An 8,522-nucleotide genomic window follows, 5' to 3' on the forward strand; every position below is an offset into this window, starting at 1 on the left:
TTTCTTAAGGACAGACCTCCAAAGTATAAGCTTCTACCCCCCACCCCCAACTTGATCTGTCCATCCAGAGGTTGGGGCCTGCCCAGTGCCAGGTCCCAGAGCCCCAGTGGGAATCCAGGGCTTGGAAGGTGAAGGGACCGGGACGTGGTCTAGTAAGTTAGCATCAGATCTAGGCTTGAACCCATGTCTCCCAGCTTTGAGACTGGGCTTGGTTTGCAGCAGGGAAGGGGGGCAGGACTTGGCTCTCACCCATAAGTGCTTTGGGCCATGACTCAGAAGAGTGGCCTGATGCCTTTTCAGGGGCCCAGAGGGGCAGGGGCAGCTGTGGGTGGGGGTGTCCAGGGATCATGGCTAAAATAAGCAGCAGCTTCCTCTGAAACACCTCTGTGGTGTGTGCAGGGGAAGGAAGTGGAGGCCCAGAAATGGGAGGGGGCAGAGGGGTGAGAGCTACCAGCATCTCAGATACCAAGCTGGGGCAGCCCCCGCCCACCCAGATCCAACAGTCAGCCCCAGCCAGGCTGCAGCATTGAGGCCTGAGGAGCCCAGGCTCACTCCTCCAGGCCACTGCCTGCCCCAAAGTACTCCCCACACTCTGACCGCATCAGGCCTCTCCCTTTACCTGCAATGCATTTCCTCCACTTTCTCCTTCAAGATGCAACACCAGTGTCACCTCTTCTGGGAAGCCCTCCCTGACCACCCCCTAGACAGCCACATGCACACACGCACGTACATACGGGCAGGATCAGGGACCCACAGAGCCTCATAATGAGTAGCAGCAGTCACTGGGACAGCTGGCGTTTCCTAAGCACTTCAGCGCTCAGAGTGCCAGTGCTCTGCAGGGAGGGTCTCAAGTGAATTCTTGCAAGAACACAACACTGAGGCCATCAACAGCTTCATTATATAGAAGAGCAAACCAAGGCTCAGAGATGATCAACTTCCTTAAGGTCCCGTGGTCAGAAAATGACTAGTGTGTAACCCAGGTCTGACTCCACATCAGAGTCATTTAACCAGGTGCCGCCTCTTAGACTAGGAGGTTGTACAACACACCTGTACCTAGAAGGCTCAGTGAAGCTTTATTTTTTAACCTGGCCCCTTGCCCGCTCCCTGGAGCCCCTGGGAGCCATAGGGTGCTGTAAAGGGAGAGAGAAACCCAGGTTGTGATGAGGAAGCATTTCTGTGTACACACACCAGTAACCTGTGCAAAGAGATCTCAGAAGTATCTCCAAGGCTTCCCAACTGTGTTGGGTTTTCTTTAATCCTGCTTGGGTTTTCTGTTTACAGAAAGGGAGCTCCTCATGGGAGCTCCTCATGGGCAGAGAATGAACTTGGTTCCTTGGTCCACTGGGAACTACTTGGTACATAGGAGGCCAGGCCAGATTTGTTAAATGAGGGAACGAAGGGAGGAAAGCATAAATGCATCCACGCATGAAGGAAGGAAGGACAGAAAGAAGGTGGGTCTCTCCAATGCCATCAATAAGTATGAAAGCCTCCATTCCAGCGTAAACGTTCTAGGCTGATCTCCCGGTATGCCAGCCTGTATAGATGACTGGCCATTTGGAGAGAGTCTGGCCCAAGCCGGTATCGGGCAAGGAGCCCTCAGCAGGGCCCATGGCTGCTCCTCCTGCCTTCAAGCCCCCGGCCTTTCTGCAGCTGCAGGAGGTCAGGAGACTTTGCAAGAAGAAGGAAGTGAAAGCTCTGTGTGGGTGAGTCATCGAGGGTCCTGGCATAGAGTGGCATGCCAGCAGCGGCGGGGAGTGGGGGCAGGGAGAGGCTGGCAGAAAGAGACTCCCGCGTCTGGGAGACCACAGAACATGCTGGCCCCTCGGCAGACACTGGGGTCTTCAGCTGGAGAGAACTTGCAGGGATGCCGGGCACAGTCGGGTCTCTGAGGTCCATCATCAGGCAGAGCAGCCAGACGGAGAAGTCAGAGTGAGGTCACCATCGGAGCAGGGCTCTGGTGCCTAGATGGTCACCTGGCCGTTAGGACAGCCAGCGGCAGGTGAGGTGGCGGGGCGCGGGCTCTGGATTTCCACCTCCTGACTGGGAACCCCAGCCCTGCCCATCACTAGCGGTGTGACTGCAGGTGAATGGCTTCTCCTCTCCAAATGCCCTGCCTCTCTTTCTGTCAAGTGGGGTGAGGGTTCCCAACCAGTACATTAACATAGGAAAGGCATGGGGAAGGGTTCCTGGTCCAAGGAATCCCACAATAGGCAGCGACTACGGGGTTTTGGCAGGAACACTGAAATACTAGGTTTCTCAGGGAGGGACGTTAAAACAGGGGCTGGCTGGAAGGATTAGAAGAGCTGAGAAACCCAGTGGGGGATGAGGCTGCAACCCAGAGAGCAGCAACAGTAGGAAGCTGGTGGCATCCCCAAGCCTGGAGGCCCGACAGGAGGAGGTGACTTATCAGAGGGGAGACACAAGGAGAAGGGCAACTCCACAGCACAGCGGGGATGGGTTGTGTGGGCCACAGAGGTAAAGAAGGAGTCTGAGGAGGGGTTGGGGGGGAGACAGAGAAGGAAAGGGTGGGTGGGAGAGCCACAGAGTCGGCACAAATTCAATCATATCCTGCTTCCTAGTGGTGCCATCTTCGTTGATCTGCTCTACCTCTCAGAGCTTCCATTTTTCACCTATAAAACAGAAATAAGAATGACATGTACTAGCAGCAAACGCTTATCCAACTTTTGGTTTTCACACAGCCCTGCGAAGCAGGGACTACTCTCACTTTTACACCCATTTTACAGATGAGAAACGGAGGCACAGAGATCCAGTCACACCACCGGCATGTGGCAGAGCACATCTGACCCAGCCTGTTGGGCCCCCAATTCCTGTTCATTACCACTACACTCCGCTCCCCAATCTGCCATCCGTGGCTCCCCCCCAAACCGGCCTCACCCCTCCAGGGCCTCTCTTCTTCAGAGAATTTTACCCAGCCCCTCCAACCCAGATTCATCTTCAGCATCTGCTCCCAACAGTAGGACCTGCCAGCAGACTTCCCACTTGTGTCCCAGGCCCGGGGTCCCCGGAGTCACACTGAAGTGAGGTGGGTCCTTGGCTCTGCCCTTTTCCAGCTGTGGGGCTCGAGAGAGCCACTTCCCCTCTGGAAGCCTCGGTTTCCTCGACTATGGCACAGGGGTCCTGTCCTGAGTTCGCTGGGCTGTGGCAGGGACAGCATGAAGCTAGGGAGCATGAAGCTAGGGAGCATGAAGCTAGGGAGCATGTGCACTCAGGGAGCACGTGGCACCGGGAAAGGGGTGTGTGTGTGTGTGTGTGTGTGTGCGCGTGCGCGCGCGTCATCCATTCAACTCTTATCAAAACTCCGTCATATCCACAGTCTCGGGGACTGTGCCAGGTCTTTCTTTGCTTTTCCCGAGTTCCCAGCGCCTGCAGAGCGGGACATGGGCAAGTGCGGGGCGTTGCCCATCTGCTTTCATACGCAGCTGCCAGGCTCCTACAAACTGCCCTTCCCCGGCTCCTTGGCCAACTGGCTTCTTGCTGGGCTGGGCCAATGAGAAGTGCTGGGAAGGGACTGGGGGGATGGGAGAAGCCAGGCTACTTCTCCCCTTCTCCCTCCGCTTTGTGGGGGCGGGGTGTCCTTTTTCCAAGACTAACGATATCTTATCTTCAGCTCCTCCAAAGCTGGGACACCTATCTTGTCTTCAGCTCCACAGGGACTCTGGTCCTGAATCAGGCACCCCCCCCTCCCCCGGCAGAATCATCTATTGCTTATGCTGGCCCTGACTTTTGAGGAAGACATCCAGGACTTTCCTTCTCCTAGAATCTCCTCACTCTTCTCCAAGCCCAGGGTCCTTGCCCTGAGTGGTTGGGGTCAGAATCCAAGCCTTGTGGGCACATCACACCAGGACTGGATGGGCTCTAGCTCCTTCGAACTCTCTCTCTCTCTCTCTCTTTTTTTAAAGATTTTATTTATATATTTGAGAGAAAGCACGAGCAGAGCAGAGGGACAAGCAGATTGCCCGCTGAGCAGGGCTCCCTCCCAGGATCCCAGGATCATGACCTGAGCTGAAGGCAAACGCATAACTAACTGAGCCACCGAGGTGCCCCTCCTTCAAGCTCTTTGCAGTGAACCTGCTCCCGGCAAACAGAACTGTCTAGTGCTAACACTGCCCTTTGCAGCAAAGATAGTGTGCAATGATGCTTCGATGCTGTCTCATTACTATGCTTCACAAAGGCTTGTCTGCACCGTCGCTGGGAGGAACTGCTAGGAGTTGGGGTAGAGAAGGGGATTAAGGTGGTGATGGTGGCAGGGAGCACCCCATCCTGCCCCCCACCGCCGGCCCGCAGGGGGCCTGGACCTAGCAGGCATTCAATGAGTGTATCTTTTCCTCCAGCTTTGGGATCATCTCTGGGCTCAGGCCAAAGCCTTGAATTTTCAAACCAGCCCCAAGGGGGATGAAGGCTCCTCCCTGACAGGTAGGTCACCCAGGGCCCCACCTGTCAAGGAACAAAGAAGCCAGGACAGACTCCTTTGAGTGAGTAGAGCGGTGTCGTCCTCCCTTCCAACCAGTGCCCCTGAGACTTCTGTTGGGGACTGCTCACAGAGGTCCCCTGGCCATGACCCCCTCCCTTCTCCCTTTCCAGAACTCCAGGTCAAGGTCACTCCAGACAGCCCCCTGTCTCTAGGCCACAGCAGGGCCTGGTTAGATGGGAGGTCCAGCAGGTCCCTCGGGCCCTTTCTGGATGTACCCCATCCCAGGTTCCTGGCTTCCCCTATTACTTTAAAGCTTCCTGCCCCTTACCCAGGGGCCAAGGTAAGTCCTAAGATGTCTGGGCTCTTGATTTCCTCATATTATATGTGTTCTTTAGGGGTCTTACACAAGTGCCTACAATGGTAGGAGGAGGCTGATAACTCCTCCCATCCAACCTCACCCTCCATGGTACCGGGGGGGACACATTGTGGCTCAGAATGCAGACTCGGTGGAAGTATGCAGAGTCCTCGGCAGGTTTGCGGGGAGCGATGGGGTGAAGCGTGTGATGAGCTGGACCAAGTCCCCAGGGACCCGAGTCCTATAGCAGCACCCACGCGAGCATCCATGCTTCGCGTGCAGTCACCCGCACCAGAGGCCACACGTGTCCCTAAACCACCGCACCGCCACGGAGACCGCAGGCTCAACAACTGGATGCTACCTCAGGCACGACCACAGCCACACCTTTGTATCCACAATGGACAGACAAAAGCACCCCCCCAATGTTCACACATACAGGGATCTCACATGCACACTCATCAGGACACACTCAGAGCCACACAACCCACACGTGGCCCCATGGAATCGCCCCCGTGGACATCATCTCACATATACGCCATCCGCACCATGTCCCACAACGGGCATGCAGGCGAAGGACTCATGCACACACCCAGCAGCTCACCCAGGCGCCCTCGAATCCCTGGACTTACTTCCCAGGCAGACTGGTGCATTTGCTCCCATGCACCTCCACGGGCTCAGAGCAGCAGCCAGGCAGCCCTCTAGGATTACTCCCCGATGACCGTGACCATGGGGATGACTATGCCCCAGGCACAGCCTCCCACCCACCTCACTCATGCTGCTGTCCACACACACACACACACACACACACACGCACGCACACACAGGCGCACACGCCTTCACACGGAGCCTCCCCTTGGCCGGCCTCCTCCACCGGCTCGCACGGTGTGTTCTGATCCCTCTTGGTGAGACCCTTCTCACAGAACCCAGAGCCACCTGGCCACCTTTGGGACTAAGAAAGTACCCTGTCCACTCCCCAGCCTTGTCCCCTAAGCTGGAGGGCCTGGGCCCTGGGGGAGGGGAGAGGGCTGCCCAGAGCTCAAAGTCCAGGGGCCACCAAAGTCTTATTTGGAGGCCCGGGGGCGGAAGTTGCACAACCCGTCCCAGGTGGTCAGGGTGACTCCCGCGTATTGTCTGCTTTTCCCCTTGGCCACAGGCCCAGGCCCAACCAGCCAGCCAACCTGTTCCTCTGGCAGAGGAAGGGACCTTGGCTCCTCTCTCCCTGGCCTTGGGGACTGGTGGCCAAAGAGGACCCCCCGGTCCCCAGCCGTGTGTGTTACCGCCTAAGGCAGAAGTGCCCAGAACCTAGTTGGAAGCCAACCTCTCCTTTCCCCATGGGTAAGCCGAAGCCCAGGGAAGGCAGGGGGTCCTGCCCAGAGTTGCCCAGCAAGCTGGAGGGCCAGCGTGGATTGCTCGATTTTCTTTCTAAACCTAAGAAGATCCCAATGAGGCCCAGTAGTTCCAACACAGATGAGCTGAGGTACTCGGGGTGGAGAAGGAGGGGACCTGAGAGTCTGAGCTGTGACCACCGTCACCCCCCAGTCCTCACCAGGACTTAGTTGACCAGAGAACCAGTTTGCCCTATTACCAACTCACAGAGCTAACTATGTTCACCCCAACAAAAAAATGTTTTAAATGTGAGGTCTTTAACAATACGCAAGAGTCCTTCGAAGGGCCAAGGGAAGCCGGGATCAGGGGGTCTCAGACCCCACCACCTCTGCGATCTGCAGCTCAGATGGGGGTGCGGCCCCTCTCCCTGGAATCTTCATTCCAGTTCCCTCTAGCGGTTACATCAGAGAGGCGGGGGAGAGACAACGGGAACATTCCTGAAAATCCCAGAAATCTTCTAAAGCTATAAAAACCATCCCATGCCTGTCGGCCTACTTTTTCTTGCTTTCCCTTCTCCCTCCCTCCCCCACTCTTCCCTCTTTCCTTTCTTCCCCCTGCCTGCCTTCCTTTCTCAGTTCACGCTGCAGAAGGTCACCGGACAGGTACGGGTAGGGAGACCTGGTGGCCCCCATGAGGCCAGAGTTAAAGCTGGGTGGGACCCCAGCCTGGGGGGGTCAGAGGACGGATATGTGCAGGGGGTGGGGCGCTTGCGTCCTCCACCATGGATTAAAGGAGGCAGATTTCTCGCTGACAAGGGAGGCACAAATACCGAAAGGAGGACAGTGAGGAACCCCGTGGTGCTGGGCTGGAATTGGAGCTGTCAGCGATTTAAAGAGTGTGTGTGTGTGTGTGTGTGTGTGTGTACGCGCGCGCCCGCATGTTTTTTTTTTCTTCCCTCCAGCTCTGCTCATCGAGAAGATCTGTGAACAGCAACACACCAGTAGCAACAAGCACATCTAGCACCGAGATCTTACTTTCAAGATATCGCCCTCCCCCCAGACAGATATCAAGCTCTATGGAGGAAAAGAAGGTTCCCAGAAGGGGCCAGAGAGAGCATGAGACGAGCCTGGGGTCACCCAGGGAAGGAGTGCCCAGAGAACGAAGGGACACAAGATCCGGCAGGGGCTTCTTCTGGCCAAACCTGGGGTAATTCAAATATCAAAATAAATGAGCCATCAGAGAAAATAGGAATCCGTGGGTCCACAGGGCTGTGAACAAACAAATGAATAAATGAGCAGAAGAGAATGCTTTTCCCTACTTCCCTGCGAAGTAATAAGGGAAGAAGAAAATCACCTCTTGGCAACTGGGATGATGAGGATGATTTCAGGTAGGCGACATTGAGGGATGCTTAAACTAAGGCTATAAGTGATACAGGGAGTGGAGTTTTCACGTAGTGTTGGGAGTATCTCCCCCTAGAAACTCTGTTTGGACGATAGTAACACAAGACCTTGACGATGGAGAAACGGGTCAAACGGTGAGTTGTTCGAAGTTAACACCACCCGTGAGGACGAGCGGACATTTAGCGGCACCGGAGAGGGGCAGGGAGAGAACACAGCGTCTCTCCTGTGATGTCCTCGCCGCCAACATGCACGGTCCTGGCATAATTACCAGGAAACACGGATAAACCCAAATCGAGCACCATCCTGCCAAGTGACTGCCCCGTTCTCTTTAAAACATCAAGAGTAAAAAAAACATGAAAAAATAATAATAAAATAAAACATCAAGAGTGTGAAGTTCAAGGCAGGACGGAGTAACTGGAGAGGAAGGACGCGGAATGCTGGGCTGGGCCACTTTCCACCGGTGACACTGTGGCAGCAACAGGTGAAACGTGAATGGGGTGCCTGGTTGTGGGGCGAATGGAGTTCTTCACACCGTTCCTGCATGTTTCTGCAATTCGAAGTATCTTAAAATTGTTTTTTAATCCCATGCAGCATAACTTTGTGAAAGTGTTGAAGGAGACTGCTGTTGTGTATTTCTAAGAAAAAGAGGAAGCTGAGGGTTGTCTGATGACCTCATCTCTTGGCATAGAGCTTGGGGTTAATCAGGTGACACCAAATATAAGTGAACAACAACAACAAAAAAAGATGAATAATCCCAGGAGAAACAGAAACACATACAAGAAAGTAAATGTAGGGGCGCCTGGGTGGCTCAGTTGTTAAGCGTCTGCCTTCAGCTCAGGTCATGATCTCAGCCCCGTGTGGGGTTCCCTACTCGTGCTCTCTCTTGCTATTTCTTTCTTTCTCAATATATATATATATCTTTAAAAATATGTAGTAAAAAAAAGAAAGTAAATGTAATCATAGGACTCCATGTGCCTGGGCTGTCAACATTTAGGTTGTCACATGATAA

At 54.7% G+C, this 8,522-nt stretch overlaps 1 long non-coding RNA gene across 3 annotated transcripts; it reads left to right on the forward strand.

Annotated features, from left to right (window-relative positions):
• Window positions 1-1,791: 1,791 nt before the first annotated feature.
• Window positions 1,792-8,273, forward strand: LOC125084077 (uncharacterized). 3 transcript variants are annotated; one of them, XR_007122461.1, is made up of 4 exons: window positions 1,792-3,038; window positions 4,353-4,772; window positions 5,941-6,122; window positions 7,075-8,273. It is a non-coding gene; the product is annotated as an uncharacterized LOC125084077 (long non-coding RNA). The 3 variants fall into 3 exon arrangements; XR_007122460.1 differs by having other exon boundaries at window positions 4,353-4,493; window positions 4,603-6,122; XR_007122459.1 differs by having other exon boundaries at window positions 4,353-6,122.
• Window positions 8,274-8,522: the final 249 nt, after the last annotated feature.

This window comes from Lutra lutra, chromosome 13 (genome assembly GCF_902655055.1).
Source record: "Lutra lutra chromosome 13, mLutLut1.2, whole genome shotgun sequence".
Lineage (NCBI taxonomy): Eukaryota > Metazoa > Chordata > Mammalia > Carnivora > Mustelidae > Lutra > Lutra lutra.